This window comes from Passer domesticus, chromosome 3 (genome assembly GCF_036417665.1).
Source record: "Passer domesticus isolate bPasDom1 chromosome 3, bPasDom1.hap1, whole genome shotgun sequence".
Taxonomy (NCBI): domain Eukaryota; kingdom Metazoa; phylum Chordata; class Aves; order Passeriformes; family Passeridae; genus Passer; species Passer domesticus.
In genome coordinates, this window is record NC_087476.1 from 34,359,801 (window position 1) to 34,378,972 (window position 19,172).

The window sequence follows — 19,172 nt, forward strand, 5'->3', positions numbered from 1 at the left end:
AGCTGCTCCTAGCTGAGCTAAGCAGCACTGCCAATTAAAGGCTGACACATCTGTCAAAAAAAGACCAAAGTACCACTGGTAGCTAAATTCAGCTACAAACGTCAGAGCACATCTATCACTTGGGAATCATTGTACATAAACAGTAAACTGTGAACTACTGTGCTGCACTTATCTGGACATACTTAGGACTGCTTGTGTTTAATAACTTAATACTGTTTAAAAAAATTAGAACAAAGTGCTACAGGCAAAAGTACAGTGAGTGCAGCCTCAGTCACTTCCACAATCCACCAAGATCTTGCTACAGGCTTTATTGAAACAGACAATGCTGAAGGGAAGTTAAACACAACAAACCACAAGTGTGCAATAGAACTTCACCCCACTTCAAATTATGCCCAATAAATCCATCAAGGACTTTTCCATCTTGGGAAAAAGTGACATTTTTGATTAACTGCAAACTCCGGGTACAGTTTTACTGCAGACTAGCCACACCAGATGTTGGTGGGCGATTACTGTTTTTTGTAAACCACAAACTCTGACCAGTTTCCGCAAAAACAGACAACTACACTGACCACATAACCCAAAAAAAGAGTTGTATTTCTCCTAGGAAGACTGCATGGAAGTATCCTTTTAAGATAACTACGAGACCGCGGCTCTCCAGTGCTTACGGTGCTGGTCTAACCCAGCAGCACTGCGAGCTGCCACCAAAAACAGCCAAGTATCACCAAGAGCAGAGAAACACGCCAGGCTTTCCCTGAATCCACAGCTCAGGAAACCTGGCAAGAGGCTCCTGCCAGTGTCAGGGCGGGGGAAGGTCTGAAGCGCTTCGAGGAGCCAGAGAGAGGCCAGGGGCAGGCAGAGGGGCAAGGGGCCGCTCTGGCTCCCAGCGTCCGCGCAGCCGAGGAGCGACAAGAGCCCTTATTGACACAGGCGGCCGAGCCACCAAGCCGCTCCCCTCCCATTCTACGTGGCCGGCTGTCCTGCACCCTCCCTGGCTGCCTTGCCCGGAGCTCTCCCCTCTCGTTCAGCCGCCCGCCGCCGCCGTCCCGACCCCTCCGACGGGACCCGTCCCCGAGCGGCTCCCCGCCGGACGCGCCGGCCCGCCCCTCACCAGTCGCTAGATGAATGGACTCGGGCGGGCAGGGCGGGACGCGCGCTGGGCAGCGCGGGGGTTCATCCTCAGTGACTGCGGGGCAGGGCCAGGCTGAGGGGGCAGCTGCTACCGCGGCGGCTCCGCCGGCGACAGCGACAGCGACAGGCGGGGCCGCGGCTCTCAGCGGGGAGCACCGGCAGCGGTCGCCGCACCCACGAAGAAGCGAAACGCCGATTGGCCGCCGCGCCGCCGCACCTCGCGCGCCGATTGGCTGCGGCTGCCGCCTCGGCCCCGCCCCTCGCGGCCGAGCCCGGATTGACTGACAGGCGGGGTCAGGGGACAGGGGGCGGGGCCGGATTGACTGACAGGCGGGGTCAGGGGACGAGGGGCGGGGCCGGGGCGGCTGTGGCGGCTCTGGTGTCTCCGGGGTTAAACCAGGATGGTCGGAGGGAGTGTGGGCTGGGGATATCGGTGCTGGTGTCGGGCAAGAGAAGGGGCTGGAGTTATCGGGAAGGGAGGAGAGCTGAGGGCCCTCCTTCTGGCAGTCTTGGCCGCAGAAGCGCCGTGCCTTGCTGCGGGGGGTGGGATGGGTTTCTGTAAGGTCACGCCTCCCTCCTGGAGGGCTCAAAAGCAAATAGTCAAAAACCCAGCCGGTGGGTCCCCTCAAAGTAACGGGGGGAAAGCAGGGAGAAGGCTGTGCCCATCCAGACTGCGTTGAGTTTCTCGCTCTGACAGAGCAAGTGGTCTAATGTATCGGATACAGCTTGATTTTTGTGAGGCATTTGGCACCGTCTCGGGGCAGCCTCCTGACCCCGGTGTGTGCCCAGGGATTTGCACACCCGCTCCTGGGACTCCCGCGGGCACTCCGGCAGGGCTCCGTCCCTCTTCGGTGGATGCCTTGGATGATGCAATAGGCAGCACAGATTACAAATGAAATCTGGGACAGGATTAGGGTGTACTGTTTAAGGGCAGGAAGCTGAACCCAAGACAAGCAGTACCCAAAGTAAAATACAGAGTAAAACAAACACACAACACTTAAAAAAAAAAAAGAAATTGATTTCTTGGGAAATTGATTTTTCCAATGAATACACTAATGATGTATTAATAGTAATGTAATGGCAGAGTTCCTATGTGGTTTTTAAAGCCACGGCATTATCCCATGCAGTGCAAGCATTATGATCTTAAAACAACATAGCTATCTTTAAAACCATAAAGCAGTTGATAAAAAAAGTTATGCATGTTCTTTAGTAGCAGTTCAATTTGGGAAAGATTCAGTATGAATTGTATTAGGTGAATCTCAAGCATTTTTACCCATGCCATCTGACTCAGTTAATGTGAACTGTACAATCTGCCCTTTGATTTTCTCTATAAATGTTTAGTTTGCCAGCAGCCATTCACCACTGTAACTAAAACTGCAAGCTACGTGAAATTTATTTGTGCATTATTTTCCCAGTGATAGTTTCTTAGTGCTTCGGTCACAAATAAAAGTCAGAGGTGGCCGTGCTCCAAGTCTGCTGCCAGCTGGCCTAAGGACAGAGATGACCATGTGGGGACATGAGGAGCTCCAAATACAGCTGGAGGCAGTTCTAAGCAATGCCTTGTTGCATAATAACAAATTCAGGTGAATAGTCTGGACCAACTCTGGAGCACCAAAAAAACGTGATGAAAAGATAAAGAGGCTTAAAGTAGAATCATGTCTAAGATTCCATATGAAAAAAGATAATTTCTGAAAGCTGGACTGCCCCTCATGTCTTTCTTAATAAATATTACTGTAAAGAATAGAAAACTGCAGCAAGCAACACAGAAAAGTGGAAAATAACAGAGTCATGAATAGGACCTGATAGAGTCCAAGTCAGACAAAACCCTGACAGAATACCCAAAGGCTTTTTGCAATTGTTTTCTGTGCAACAGTTTTACCTTTGCAGGACTTTTAATATATTCATGATAAAAATAAGACATTAACTGCTTTGCCTATTGTTTATTGTTTAGTTTTTTCCAATTGACCCCAGCTTACAGGTCGGTAATAGAAATTCCTGCTATCTTGTACTGCCTCTGCAAAAGCAGCAGGAAACTGGTGAACACCATCCACACAACCAGGATGCCACAGCTTGATTTGCAGAGCTATGTTGAGGTGTTAAAGTAATATTGTAAAACAAAAGTAGCTCAAACAGGGTAACTTGAGCCTCTGTTTAAATTACTTGGTTTGGTTTGGGTTTTTCTACGGTGGAAAATTGCAAGAGTGTTGCATAAAAATATACAATTTTAAGTCTTCTGGAGAAAACTACAGATGTGGAGATGAAAAGCCAGCAACAAGTCATTGAAGAGTATTTTTAATTGTGTAGTCCAACAGCCAGATTTGTAAATTCCTGACACACACAGCATGTGTCTGTCAATAAAGAACTGTTCATCTGGCTTTTTTCAGTCTCTGATGAAAAGATCTGAATTATCAGAAATAATCAAGTAATTATAGGAAAAAATATGTCTCTAACTGCTGTTGTTACTTTTTATAGAAGTTCTAGACTTTAATCCATAAAAAGGAAGGAAGAGCAACACTTAAAAAGGAAAACCAGTATACTTAGCCATCTTCAGAATTTGAGGAGGAACATCAATTTTGAGTAACTTCACTAGCCTACAGAGTGTATTTTTGTCTTACTATGCTTCTCAGTTCATTGAGTGTTGAAGAATTACAAATTGACTGTGCTCTAAATGTGTGTACTCATTTAAGTTAGGGAAGATAAATCTAGGCTATAGGGAGGGCATTACCCCATTAGGCAGCTTTCTAGTGACCTATTAATCTTATCTATGCATCCATTGTAGTCTGCACCAGACTTAGGCTACTGGAGGAATTAGAGGAGGAGATTTAAGTGACAGAAAGGAAAAAAAGAACTTTGTGCTTTATTCTGTCTGAAATTGATCCTGAATGTTGGGGAAAAAAAGTCATTTTTAAGTCATTAATCATAAAGTTCAGTCTATATATCAAAAATTAAAATAATTTTTTTTTTTTTCCTTTTTGGCTATACTAAATGTCAAGTGACAGATTTCTGCCTTCACATATCTATTTATGTGCCTTAGCTGGCCTAATTATTACCAGTGTCCTCTGGAGCCTTGAGTAATAACTATTATTGGCAGCAGTAATACTCTGCTGAAGAAAATATTAATCAGGCTTAATTCTGCTACTAAAAAAATTTCTCATGATCCTTCTCTTTAACAAACTTGAAAAAAAAATGAGTATATTATGGTAGAAAATTTGTATTACAGAACTAATAAAGCAAAATTCCCTTAGAAGGGAAAGCTTGCAAAAAAAAGGCATCTCCAAATTTACTAAAACTATGTACATCTAGCTTTAACAAAGCTTATCCTCTTGCTCAAACAGACAGGGTCATGAAATTCCTGGCATATAACAATCCAAGAAAAGTGTGGAGAAGTCCAAGGATCAAGCGGTGTGGAAATGACAGCGGTGATGGATATGGGCTTCCCAAACTGATCCATCTACTTGAGAATTTCCCCGTGAAGTAGGAAATAGAGATGTGGTGAGCTTCCATGAGCTTTTTCTCAGCAAACCGTGGCTCCAGAAAAGCAGGTTCTTCATCTTGCATGGCTGGAGCACTTCTGTGTAGCTGTGACATGTCAGAAACTCCAACATCTCCTCTTTAGCTTGCAAGATTTCCAGCTTTCAAGCTGGGCCTTGGGAGCCTCTCTGATGTTGTAGTAGTCCAGATACACAAAAAGGATAGTTTGTTATCAATGATATGCGACGTGTGTGGTGACAATGCATTGTCCCCCATTTGTTCAGAACTCCCATATTTTTAAAAAAACGTTTTGTAAAATCCTGTGATAAAGGGCCTGACATACATGAAACAAAAATCATATTGGCATCCCACAGGTACTAAAAGACCTTTTGTGGGACCTGGTAAAGGGACTGTTACTAGAATGTAATCTTCAATAAAACTGGAGACTGCAGTACATGTAAAATTAATGTAGTATTATCTGTTGATATGTGAAATATTTTACAGAAGAGTGTGATTTTAAACAAAGTAGTTGTTGGGCTTTTTTTTATTCTGGGGGAAGTTTATTGTACAAATGCTGGAAAAAATTCAATTTGTGGCCTGCCTTTTCTGCATCACCCTTATCTTCCTGAATAGAAGGAGCAAGGCTGCAGATTATTTCAGAGCATCAACCTTCTGTGGAGAGGAGAGATGGACGAAAGACAAGAGAATCAAGGACATTCTCTTGGGCTTCATACAGACTTTCCAGTGCAAGTGTCAGAGTCCACAGCCATGGCAAATAACACTGGTCTTTGGCAGTCTCACAGAGAGGGGAGAGGAAAGATTATCATGGCTAAAAGAAAAAGAGGATCTGTTTCTCTCTTTTGACCCTGTGGGAACAGAGAGAAACTGCCTTTCTTGCCTTATTCTGATGATGGGAAGAAAAGAGATTTAAAGAAAAACCAAACTTTTTGTAAAGACTAGGTAAACATCCACTTTATGGTACAGCTGATTTTTTCTGTCCATTTCATGCCCAGATGCAGCTGTGTTGGTGCTATCCCTGGACAAGGCATCTGACCCCCTCTCTTGCACTGAGCCCCAGGTACAGTGGCCGTGCTGGCAGTGTCAAGCTGCTGTGCTCGGGCTGGGGGGCAGAGGGCAGAGGCTTGGGTCAGGATGTGTCTCCCAGCACTGGGCACAGCAGGAGGCAGCCTGTCTCTCTGAGTGTGCCAGTGACATCTCTCCAGGAGCTCATGGCCCAGCTGAAATGATGCCTGGAGACTGGAATTGGTACTACAACCATAGTTGTGGTGTTAGGGCATGGGTTGGACTCGATCATCTTGAAGGTGTCTTCCAACCTAGTGACTCTGTGATTCTGTGTGAATTGTCTTGCTCCAGTTGCATGACCAGGGATGCCAGGAGCAGCTGGAAGCACCACTCATGTCCATCCCTGTAGCAACTCACCACTGTTGTGGAAGGTGTTGGTTCCCAGTAGCACTACATTAAATAGTATGTTGGAAAAGATAGCATGGCATTCCCTTCCATCACATCCAGACAGGTCTCTTCTGGCTTTACCTTACTTCTTTGTAGGTCTTTAGTCATAAAATGCTCTGTTTGTGTTTGATATATAAAAAAAATCTCAGGAGAATAAAATCTCCACAGCTACTAGAGACACACCTTTGCACTTACCTTGCAGTGCCATCTACAGTCTGTCTTGAGACACTCGGATGACACCTCAGTGTTGTTCAGTTAGCAGGCAATTCTGCAACAAAAACAACACCACAGTTTTCTTTGCAAGTTTAGCTTGGGGAGTGCAGGCTCGGAACTCGAGGCATTTCTCTTGACCTAGTTTCAGCTGTGCCAGTGTTTTGCTAAATATTGCATCAGGCAGTGGGAGGAATATTCATCCTTCCTCACTCCCACCATGGTCTGTCTCCATGTACAATCTAAATAAGGACCTCTACTGGGACTGCTGAAAACAGGAATTTATCTTCTCTGTTTTAAATTGTCCCTTGTACGAAGCTGTTTGTGGTCAGTGAATCCCCAGCAAAACAGAATTGGAGTGGCCTGGCTTGGAAGGAACCATAAAGGTCATCTTCCACTGGACCAGATTGCTCAGAGCCCCATCCAACCTGGCCTTGAACACTTCCAGAGATGGGACATCCACAGCTTCTCTGGGCAACCTGTTCCAGGGCCTCTTCACACTCCCAAAAATCATTTCTTCCTGTTGTCTAATCTACTTGCAGGTTGAAGCCATTCCCCCTTGTCACTACATGCCCTTGTAAATAGTCTCTGTCCTTCTTTCTTGCAGGCTCCCTTTAGTTACTGGAGGGAAATAGAAGGTGGGATGCAAATAGGACTCTCTAAAATGGGTTGAAACCTATGAGTGAAAGGCTGTATTAGAAACAGTAAATATTTCAATACCTAAAATCTGAGATTCAGTTTTGTTTTAGTGTGTGATGAAAGTGCAAATGAAGATACAAGTAAAAATATAAAAGGGGTGATTAGAGCCTTCTTTTTCAACAATTTTTAAAACATATAAAACACAGAATAGTTTGAATTGTAAGAGACCTTAAATATCATCTCATTGCAGCCCCCTGCCATATGCAGGGACACGTTCCACTAGACCAGGTCAGCCCTTATCCAGGCTGGCCTTGATCAAACACTTCCAGGGATGGGGCATTCACAGCTTTTCTGAGTGACCTGTTCCAGTGCCTTACCACCTCACAGTGAAACATTTCTTCCTAATACCTAACCTAAACCTACTCTCTTTTAGTTTGAAACCATTAGACTTTATCCTATCACTCCCTGATAATCACTTTCCATCTTTCTCATAAGCCTCTTTAGGTACTGCAAGGCTACTATAAGGTCTTCTTAGAGCTTTCTCTTCTCCAGGCTGAACAGCCCAAACTCTCTCAGGTTGTGAACACAGGAGAGGTGCCCCAGGCCTCTGATTGTCTTCATGGCCCTCCCCTGGACTTACTCCAAGAGGTCCAACATATGCCAAATTGCAGTGGAAAAAGAACAGGAAAACTGAAAATATTCATTTTTCTTCTCACAGATAAATCCAACATACCCAGCTATCATTTAGGCTCACTGTAAGTAGATCATACATAAATACATTGTATTTCAGACAGAATCTCTCAGAAAACATATAGAATTTTTTTCCAATTAACATCTTTAAGGAATTTTTTTATTAATAGTTTCCAACATTAAGTCTAGCAACTTTGATATAACTGTTTGAGTTTCTGCTAAGAATTGTAATAGCAGAAGTTAAGCAGCAGCATTTCTGCCATTGTAATGAGCATAAATGGAAATGATAAATTATATTACTTGTTCTAGTTTCACAAAGAGGATGCATGGATTTCATACACCATGCTTATTTCTAAGTTTTAATAAAGTAATCCCAAGTTTGATGTAATTGTTTCTGATTAGTTTTTAATTTTGTTTATTTCCAGATATGAAATAGGTTTCTGTCTCCTCTTCTAGCATTGATTATGCAGTGTGAAGATCCAGTACAACACTACAGGTACAATACTACCAAAAACCACTCAACTCTCTCCTGCTTTCCTTCCCAAATGAACAGTAAATTCAACTACCTGCCTCCATGCCCTGGGACTGAGACCTCCAAAAATGGGGGTCCAAGTAATACAATTGTAGTGTGTCTCACGGCACTCATACCTGTATCCCATTTTGTAAAAATTTGCTCTGAAGAATCAAGCCAGCTCCTATCCTTACATTCATTCTAAACTCTTCAGAGCTGGGGAGTTGAGGATTAATACAGATAACATCGCTGCAGATAATCATGGCTGTCTATAGGATATGCCTCTCTCTTCTTCTGACTGTGAAGGTAAATGTCATGTCTCAGATCATGACTCAAAGTGATGGTCCACATCTTCATGACAGTAGGCTGGAGTTTTGCAATGTAGTGTACACACTGTAAGTACAGTAGCACAAACATAAGTAAAGTGAAGCTATTTAGAAAGAGGAAGAAAAAAAGTGGGGTTTTTTTCCCCCCTACTTTTCTTTTTATGTATCCATGTGGTTAAATAGTTCCTGTTAGCTCTGCTGGGACGTTCTTCTGCTGTTCCCCAGCACAAATTCATAGACCTTATGCTCTTGTAGTTTGACTTGCTGTGTCAGACTAGCTTAAATACTTTCTCAGAAGATACCAGTCTCCCTTTATAGTTTCATTACACAGGAAATCTTTTCAGATGTGCAAAGGGCAAATCTTCCCTAGCAACTGAACTAAAGGCATGGACCTCTTCCCCCAGAACAACATCAACTGCCGTGCGAACTACTAGATATATTCCTCATCTATTCTGGATGGAAGCAGTCTTCAAGTCGCCCTCAGGGGGAGCTCCCAGGGTACCAATCTGTGGACCGAACATTAATTAGTGTGAAGAAGAGGCTGCAGCTCTCTCAAGGGCATCGCACGTATTTTGCCACTAGATGCCACTGTCGAGACGCGTTTGGTCTTTGATTCCGCGTATTCAAAAATTAAAGCATGGCAAGATATATTTCTAAGCAGTGTTTTGGATAGCCTTATTCTTAAAACGTGAGGGGGAAATACAGTCTAAGAAACTAAAATTTCTATCTCAAATGGTATACTTTGCTGAAGTAGAATCAGGGAAACATTTTCAAATTACTGCAAGTAAATGAGTTCATGTTGTATTTAGCTGTTTAAATAGTTATGGTACTATTTGGAGATAGAATGAAATTCTGTCAGCCACTTGCAAGCCTACACAAACATTACAGAATCAAAACTAGGGACAGAACTTGGCATGTAAAATTTCTATTTCATTTGGCCAAGAAAAATTGTTAGTTCTTCCCTAGTTTTGCCAGTCCTCTTATCTGGAAATATATATGTTTTCTTCACTGAGCTGAAAAACTTCTATTCTTTCTCATGTGAAAGACAGCTAATAACCAACAGCCAGGAGAAAAGTAAAGGCACTGATAAGCTGGGCCATTCTTTCATCTTCTTTTTCCAATAATGAAGAAAATAAGAGGTTTCCTATTACTCTGAAGGTGTAATATGGAGTAGGACTCCATCCTGCTATTTGATTGGGACTAAAGCAAACTTGCAATCCTGTTGCTAGTTTTTGGAAGCAGAAGTTATCCCTAATCATGTGCAGTTCTCCTGACCCAGAATGTGTTCACATGGTCCCACATTTATTTGGTTTTGCAGTTACCTGAAAAGCCATCCTTGTGCTAAATATTGTTCAGCTCCTGCCCAAGGTACTTGCATGCAGCAGAACCATTTCCAGGCTTGGATAGGTTAGCAGAACAGGGAGACTGACCTGAAGCATCAACTGAGAAAGAGTGACGTTCTGCAGTAATTCGGATGTTGTTTTGATCAAACATGGAACTGTTTTAATTTGACATCATTTGGAAGTGAAATAAAAAGGCATGTGCTCAGAATCTATAAGTGGAAATTCAGTGAATGTTCAGTACTTTGAAAAATGAATTAAAACCTGTAGTATTTGAAATTCAAAATGATGTTAAAAATGCAAAAACATTCATTCATTCAGTCATTCATTCTTCATTTTTAAAAGTAATTTTTACCATGCATACATCTTCCCTAGCTGTTTCTGCTTAAGAGTTTGGTCAGCAGTAAACTGCTTGCAGAACATGTGGCTGCTACTTCTTGAAAAACAGCTTTCTTATCAGCTTTCTGCTTGCTTTTAATTTTTTTTTAAACAGAATAAAGTTTTCAGAGCAGATTATGCAGAGGATTGGATTAAGTTTTTACTAAGCCAGTAAGTATCATCTCAGATCAGTGAAGATAATGTAGTCCCACACCACTAGATCTAGACTGAAGTGATGTGGATTTCAAAAGTACTCCTCTTTTTAATCCAAATCAAACCAGATCTTGTTTTCAGCAGAGCCTGACAAACCTGCTTGAGCCCAACAGAGCAACTGCAGCAGAGACATGGCAATAAATGTGTAGGACAGAGGACAGGATGGAGAGGCAGGAATCTTGTGGGCCAGCTATGCAAAAAGAAAGAAAATGTGGAATACACCACAGTCTGTTACACAGCTCAGAGCACAATTCCAACATCTTTCTTATCAGCAATGATACTGGAATAATGGCATAATACTGCCCAGACTGTAAATGGATGTTTGAGCAGAGGTATGTAACATTTCTGAGGTATGTGGGAAAATACTTCAAAATCACTATGAGAGCCAAGGAGCTCCAGGTTGGCTCATCATACTAGTTCTGTTTCAGCCCTTCACATCACGACAGTGTAAATGGAATAGGGACTGACAAGAGTACAGGTCCTTGTCCTGCTAAATAGTACATGAAAATATTATGTTTAAAAAATCACAGATTAAAATGGATTTTAAAAGGAAGAAGGACTGGAAGCAACTCTCAGCTAGAGCTGCTGGGTATCAGTTTACTCACAAATTACATGGTTAAGAAAACCCCAGAGGCCTGCCCTGCTGGTTGGCTGTGGTGGTGGGATCCATGGCTATGAGACCTTGCAGGCTTCAGGGGGGACCCTGCCACTCCAGCCCCCAGCCCCACTGTGCTCTGACATTTGCTTTATCTTGAGGAAACTGCTCATTTCTCTCTGAACATACCCATTTGTATTTCAGGTATTCTTCCTTGCTCTCTCAGCTCTATTTTTATAGAAAGTAGAAAGAAAGAAACAAAGATAATTTTTCATGCCAAAGCTCATTAAGCAGACTTGGTTCAGCTCCCAACAAAAAGAAAAGGCAAAAAAGCACTGAAGGAGCCTGTTTTTCCCTACAATTCAATAGCATTCTTAAAGAACCAGCCTGTGAAAAATTATTTTTTGCCTGTCTTTTAGTTGCCTTAGTAAAGAGTTTGCAGCAATGTCTCTGTCTTATGTCTTGGCCCACCTATATGGCAGCACAACAAAATCTTTATAATCTTCTTACCAATGCAGGCATGTTTTATACTATGTGGCATTATGCTATCCTTTCACCAAAGCACAGAAAAACAAGGGTGGAGAAAGATACACAGAGCTGGTATTTTGAGGTAAGAGACCCATTAAGAAATTTTTAAGTGATTGGTGTTGCACAGCTGTGAAAGGGATGAGACACAAAACACAATTTCTGCAGTAAACAAGCCTAAATAGGAGGGATTTAATGATATCATGTAGTCAATGTGATGATTCACTGGTTACTCTGTAAGGACATTGCTGTTACAAGTCCTCCTCAGGGTCCTTTTCCTTCTGCAGCCTGCTTTTATATGACTTAAATCTTTGTATTCCGTCTTTTTCAGCCTGAAAGATTACAGCCAGATTTTTCTCAACTCTGTCCAACAAAGAGCTCTATATTACCAGTACAGGCACTACCCTTGCACAGCAGCATTTACCATGTCTCACACATAGCCAAACACCAAAGCCAGCACAGCTTTATGCAAAGGACAAGATGAAGGGGAAGAAAATACAGAAAACTTCTTCTATAAAAGTAGCTTCTGAAAACTAAGAAGCTTAATTTGTCTGCTGCAGTCTTTAAAGGAGTATCTCTCTTTAACAGCTAGTAAATCTCTGATCTGGGACTCAGCTGCTCAACGCATAAAAATGGCATATGTCGCTGAACCTTCAGATGCCTCAGCACCTACAGATATTTTAAACTCTTAAGCACTCACAAAAAGTTGTGTCCAGATGGCATAAGACTTAAACATAGTTTCTCTGTCTCCTTGGGACTTGATTATCTCCTGCCTTGTTCTTTAAATTGCTTTCACTGTTTGTATCTTCTAATTTATGTCTCTGTAAAGCATTGTCATTTTGGTAAGGTGAGCTATACACACACCTGCAAGTGGCTGCATAGGACATAAAGTAGCAGAAGATTAGGTCTGTGTTTCCAATCTGTCCTGCAGAAGGGAAAACAATCTAGAGATGAAAGGACAATAGGAATTACCACCCACTAGGACAAAAGATAAACAAAACCATTATTCTCCCATCAGTCAAGAAAGCAGGAAAAAAATTCCAGTGTGACCTCATGCACTTCATCTCAGATTGCTTTTCTCAGATTCTAAAATGTAGCTAGCTACATAATGAAAGAAAGTCCATTAAAGTGTTTTAAGGAATTTTTCCGGAAAGCATATGAACAAATGTCATCCTGTTACCTTCAACTGAGTGCTCAGTCACTCTAGCAAACAGCAGTAATTCACTCTATTGCACATTTACCTGGCACAGCAGGTACAGCAATGCCTACAACAATATAGCTGAAGTGCCAGGCATTTGCCTTATGCACCTGAAAAGCTGGTGGGGAGGTAATTTCTTCTCTTAGTGCAAGAGAGAATGCTACCAGTGCATCTCTCGTGCTGTGAGAGAAGTACTGAAAATGTTAATGGCTCTCAATGAGGAAACCAGGCCAGGCTATCAACAGCTGCCTGTTGTGCCCCTTGCACAAGGAGAGGGGAAAGCATTCCTTTGTCTCCTGGGGTGCATGACAGCCTCCCCATAAAACTACAGCTGCTGGAAAAAGTTCAGGTTTGTGACTCTGTAATGTATCTAATTGGTCCTTTTTTACCATACCTGTAGTGCTGTACATGCAGCAGTAGGCATTTATAGTGTTTGTGCATAGTTCAGACACATATGTGCAGCTTATAAAATAAACATATATACCAGTGCTAGTCAGACTTCCTACATGCTGCTAAGCAAATGGGGCTGACTCAAAGCACAACAGATATGATCCCTTTCACAAGCCATTTTACCTCAGAATACTTTTTTGTCTCCCATTAGATCTATCCCCCTTGCCAAATGATATCAATATTTTCATTCTCTAAAGCAAGATAAACACATAAATCCCAATTCTCCTTATGAAGGACTTAGATAAAAATGGAAAAAAGGGGGGAAAAAAGCCTGCACAAGTTTGTAACAGTCAGCTTGTTCAAAATGTACATTTTGAAGCTGTCCTGTGAGAAATTATGATACTAAAAAAAACCTGATTCGGCTGAGTTCATAAATATGACAGTTACTGTGAAACATTAACACTAAGTGGATCTGCTACACTGTCTACAGACCACCCTTTATGGTGAGTTAAAGAAAAGCATTGGGCATCTCTGGGATGCTCTACACATTATCACAGAAGCTTTTTAACAGCTGTGGGGCTACTTTGTCCAGAAGGAGAGTATCAGAGAGCCATGGAAGTTGTAGAAATATTTCAGATACCAAAATACCAAAAAAGAACATCATCATTATTAAAATGGTGTGTGATCTAAGAGATGCAATCTAGTGAATAACTTTAACCAGGACCCAGAAAAGTCCAGAAATAGAAGTGAGAAACTAGTAAGGAAGATGAATAGGTTAAAAGAACTCAGCACTAACTCTGCTTGAATGGAATCAGTGCCTTCCAGAGGAAAAATGCACGATGGTTTCTTTAAAAAAAGAGTACCTACAATCCTTTTTTATTCATTACCTGTTTTCATTAATTAAACTTATCTCAAGTTGTTGAGAAATAAGCACTGCCTTATTCCAAGGATCTGTATACAGGTTATTATTATATAGATTACACTGAATAATGGGCAAGTAGGAATATTTCAATCGATACAAATGCTATTACAGGGCTGGGTTTTTTTCTGTCTCTGTATAGACAGTGCCCAGTTTGGAGTGCAGCTCCCTTCCTGGGAGTCGGCAAGGAGCAGGAATATAACATATGGAGCTGTTTGTAGAATCAGCATTGAAATTTAGTCAAGCAGCTTTTGTAATTTCAAATTTGTTCTGACCCAGCAGAGTTTTTCCTGTTCTTAATTAAACTTAAGATAAACTTAATTATCGTCACTGTAATAGGAACCATATCCAAGGGTGATTTAGCAAAAATGAACATGATAAAAACTGCCTCATCAAAAATGGAAAATGTTCAAAGATGTTAACTTTCCAAAAAGAAACAGTAAACAAGTCATCTAAGCTGTTGAAAAATAATGTTTTTACCTATTTTCACATTATTGTGATTTTACAAAGACTATCTCATAAGCAAAATAATATATTCTATAATGCATTTAGCATTGTACCCAAAATAATTTCTGCCTATTGCAAGAAAGGCAGACTTTTACTTCAGCTCCACATAATACATCTCTGGGATTCTTAAGCTGCCAGGTGTTTTATATAACAATCTTATGGAAAAAGAAAAAAGAAAAAATATACTCTGTTCCTATAAAAATAGCAGGTCTCATTATATTAACACAGTCAAAGCAATCTCATATGCAAAAGAAATGAAAATAGCTACAGCAGGTTGATAAGGAGCAACCAGTATAGGAAACAAAAGAAGCCAACATAAGTGATGAATTTTGAATTTTGAATAAAATGAAAAGTTCTGATTAACTTAAAATTTACAGAGTCTGAATGCCTCAGTGATTGCCAATGCTATCTGACAGCATGTGCTACAGTCCAACCTAACTTATTGACACGAAAAAACATTTCCATATTACACATCATGACCAGGTGGGCAAATGTCACTGCCAGAGAGGAAATGATTAGTGGAAAAAAAAAAAAAGGAATCTGTGTAATGGCTGAGGTTGCAGCCCAAGAAAGCCAAATGCAAAGGCTTTCTCCTACAAATCTCTCCTCTTCCCCAGAGGCTGGAGTTATATACATGGGCCCATGCTCATTTACAGAGAGGCAGCATAGATCCATGAGAAAGTGGTTTTGAACTAATCCAAAAATATAAACGAGCCTCAGTGTATAAATATATGAGAGGTTAGATTTCCAGAACCAGAAAGGTTTTATTATTGCACATAAACCACTGAGATACAGAAAGTCAGTTGTAGCCTTAACAAGCTAAAAATACTCCTATCAAAACTCACTTGACATCTCAGCTTAAAAAAGTCCAAGCCTTTAACAAATATCATTTAAATGAAAAAAATATATTTGTTCAAATCTAGTCCAAATTTTGACATAAGGTTATTTTTTTTAATTAATTGAATGAAAAACTAGTTCTCTTCCCCATCCAACTAAAGACCTCTCTTACACACAATTAGCACATGCCTTGACAAATTTAGCTCTCTTTTATTTTGAAGCTCAACATTTGACCTTTTTACCCACTCAGTACTGCTTTTTACAAATTAACTTTATTTTTAGATTAAATAATTACAGCACTTTTAGTTTTCTTTCAAGAAGAATCTACCAGCTCCCCATTCATGTTTCACTATTAAAGGCATTGCTTGTACAATTAATAAACCTTCTTTAAGAATCCATTTGGCAAGGTAAGACTTGAAATTTAATAAGCATAAATTTTTTTCCTTATATATTGAGTAGAAAAATTTAGTCAATAACAAAAATTACTAATTGTATTTGCCCCTATTCACAAGGAAGATATTTTGATATTATATCTAGAACCTTTATTTTTTGAGTAGTGCTGTTCTACTTATCAGGAGTCTGCAAACAGTATGTATTTACCTTGTAGAGACACCAACTGTGGATATTGAGGACAATATCTCTGTAACGAGGAAATAATTAGAAGTCTTACAAAGTGCTCTGACTTAAGAATTTAGTTACTTGCAATGAATGAAATGCCTGGAACCACAACAAGGTTAGCATTTGCCAAAGTGTTGCTTTTTTTTCTGAATGAAACAATTAATCGTCAGACAGAATCTGAATTCACATGCGGATGGATTATTCATTAGCCTATTATCAATTAAACTGAAGAAAACAAAAAAAAAAAGGGCTTAAACTGAGGAAGAAATGAGTTAAAATTCTTTTGAAAACCTGAAAAATATTTGAGATAACAAAATGATTGTTCTAGCCTTCACACTTATTATTGCTAGTGCAAATGACAAAAATAGAACCTGGGTATTACTTTGTCCAGTCTGAATGGGGAAACAATTTAATTCTGAGCTGCAACATAAGTAACTTTGTAATCAGATAAAAACATTTCTACAGAGTTTTCAGTCCCACTAAAAACATCTGCAGAGTGTCACATTACCTGTGGCTTTCAAAACTTTACATCATCTGTCTCACGTACATCTGGTTAAAATGCTGGTCCCAGACTTTTGTGACAGCTTTTCAAATATGTTTTCCCTCTCTACTTACCAAGCTCATTTTCTACACTGGCCAGCACTTATTAAAAATAATCACACACTATCCAGGGCAAATATATAAACAAGTAGTGTTCCATCATTGTTCCATCATTATATAGTTAGTTTTCCATTGGGTGGCTCCACTGGATTCAAGGTATGCTAAAATTCTGTTTCCTGAAGGAAGAGTAAGAATAGAGGATTTTGCAACAGATCTAGCCAGCAGTAGGTGTCCTAGCAGCATTGAATGAAGTCTTAAAATCATTAAATAAAAGAGGCCAGTCTTTTTTTCTATTGTAATTTTCCAGCAGTTGACTTTGCCTTTGTTCTCATGAGGCTCTCAACTGTGAATTGGCAATGTGAGATTGGCAAAGTGAAGGCATTTTTCAAACTGATACTAAATGATAGATAAAATAAATGCCAACTGACTAGAGATTTAGAATTCATGGCATGTAGAAAATCTACCACTGCTATATGTAAGCAATAAATTATGATCCTCCTAATACATTTTGTGTTTCAGTCAAAAACACAGTGAAGAACAAAAGAATTTATCCTGTCCTTTTTTGGTTCGCCTATCAACTTCCCTGGCTCTTTCCTGGATTGCAGCAGTTCTGCAGAGATACATGAGTTAGCAGTTTGTCTAAGCATGTCAGAAAGAACATATTGACTGAAAGGAATAAATGAAATACTGAAAGTACAAAAAAGGGAGAAAACTACTTTTCTGTCACTGTAGAATGGTAAATAAAATTTAAAAAAAAAGAAAAAAAGAAAAAAAAAGTTTTACTTGCAGCCTCAAAAATGCCAAGGTGTTCTGCAGCTCCCATTCATTTGAATAGGAATTTAGAAATGTAACAATTCATGCCCCTGTATTTTTGCAAATACTAAAATCTTTATTTTTCACATTAAAATTACTATTAAATACTGAAACTGATTTCTAGTCAAGAAAGCACTCATAGCTTAGTATAATTTAGTCCAGCTTAAATGCAGCCGTGACCTCCATGCTCAGTGTGATCAATTGTCAGTTTTGGTAAAAAGTTACCATCAGCAACATCTATATGAGAAACAATAAAGAATATACAGCACTGAAAACTTCAGTGCTTTTTTTTTTCCAGTGTGACCTAAAGGTGATTTAACTATCTTAACAGCTGCTTCCCAGCCATTTTCCCCAGCAGCACATTAATTTTCAAGTGTCATGTTTATATACTTGGTATTAGCATCCTGAACTTCAAAATATTTTAACCTAGTCATAAGAGAAACAACTCTTGCCATCCTGGATCTAATTTCATGTCATAAATCTTTTCAATCAGGAAATCCTCAGCAAGAACACCTTTGATATGTTATCTTGCATCGCCTCCATTGCAGGCTGTGATGCTGACATCTTTTCCCCACTTTTCTGTGTTTCCAGTGATACTTTTCTTCCACTTAGGGGAACCTCTATATCTGTGTGTCCATAATGCCTTGAGGTTATACACAACTGGAAGCTGTTTTTTTCCAATTACTTCTTTTACCTGGCCCTTTTGTGGGTATGAATTGCAAAAAAAGAATATGGGGACTGAGAGTCTAAGTCTGAGGTGTAGGCTGTGACTGTTCTGTCCCAAATGTGAGTCAGAGATGTCTCAGTTAGTTTCTGCTGCCCTCAATATCCATGAAATAAATTGCAGGTATATATGGTTCACTCTCAGACTAGCAGTCCTTTCAAAATGTTCTGTGCCCCATTTTCTGTAGAGGCTGTCTGCACCCAGAGAAGGGAAAGAGCTTCACAAAGCCACTTTACGCCCTATAGGGCATTTTTGCTCTGAATATGGCACAGGGAGGCCCTAATGAAACAAAGAAACCATCCAACAAATTTTTCTGAAGGACTTTGCAGGATGTATATTGTGCAAGTGCATTTCCAACAGTTTATTTAATAACATCAAGCATATGGAATGCTTCTGAAATGTGTTACAAATATATGGAAATTTTAAATTAAAATGTTTAGCATTATATTATCTACTGAATTTTAAAGGCAGGAAATCTTGAATTTCTTAATAAATATTTTAATAGACATATTCAGATGGCTAGAGAAAGTTGGTTAAAAATAGAATTTCTCTCAGAAAAATGTTCAAATACTTTTTCTTGTCACTTGTTAATAGTATTGTATGGAAAGATGGATCAGAAATAGATCTAAAAAATCAAATGTTTTCTGTTTCTCCTTATGTTCAATAACTACAAATTTAGACATTTTAGAATTTTGTGCCCTTTATTCTCATCTCTCTCTCTCTGTTTTGCCACAGAATCTAAACAGACTAATTTAGACCACTGCTTCACTTCCATTTTTCCCATTCTTTTACATCCTATGACTGAAATCTTTCAGAGCTAGAAAATGAAACAGGATGGTGTAAACTTGTAACTATTTTACTTTTTTAAAAATATGCAAAATATTAAGGATGCATGATTTTGTTTTCAAACTTTAGGCTGAAACAAAAGAATATTTTAACAGAGAATCTTTTCATTGTAAAATCTTCCAAGTGAAAAGAATTGGCAAACAGTATTCATGTTCATAGTACTGAAGATTTTTAAGCTCTGATTCAAAAGTCCCTCAGCCACAAATCAGCGGATTTTGGGAAAA

General features: G+C 39.9%; 1 protein-coding gene and 1 long non-coding RNA gene across 7 annotated transcripts in view; one reads left to right on the top strand and one right to left on the bottom strand.

Annotated features, from left to right (window-relative positions):
* Positions 1-1,292, bottom strand: part of IBTK (inhibitor of Bruton tyrosine kinase) — a 54,607-nt gene extending 53,315 nt beyond the window's left edge. For both annotated transcript variants that reach the window (XM_064412528.1, XM_064412527.1), the window contains exon 1: positions 1,109-1,292. The gene's annotated coding sequence lies outside the window, so the exon portion shown is untranslated. The remainder of the gene's footprint in view (positions 1-1,108) is intronic.
* A 239-nt stretch (positions 1,293-1,531) lies between these two features.
* LOC135296327 (uncharacterized) lies at positions 1,532-15,014 on the top strand. Of its 5 annotated transcripts, XR_010358396.1 has the most exons (8): positions 1,532-2,711; positions 4,464-4,620; positions 5,613-5,677; positions 7,414-7,673; positions 8,034-8,104; positions 10,461-10,708; positions 11,490-11,581; positions 11,828-15,014. It is a non-coding gene; the product is annotated as an uncharacterized LOC135296327 (long non-coding RNA). The 5 variants fall into 5 exon arrangements; XR_010358395.1 differs by having other exon boundaries at positions 1,532-4,620; positions 10,445-10,708; XR_010358394.1 differs by having other exon boundaries at positions 1,532-4,620.
* The last annotated feature ends 4,158 nt before the right edge of the window (positions 15,015-19,172 follow it).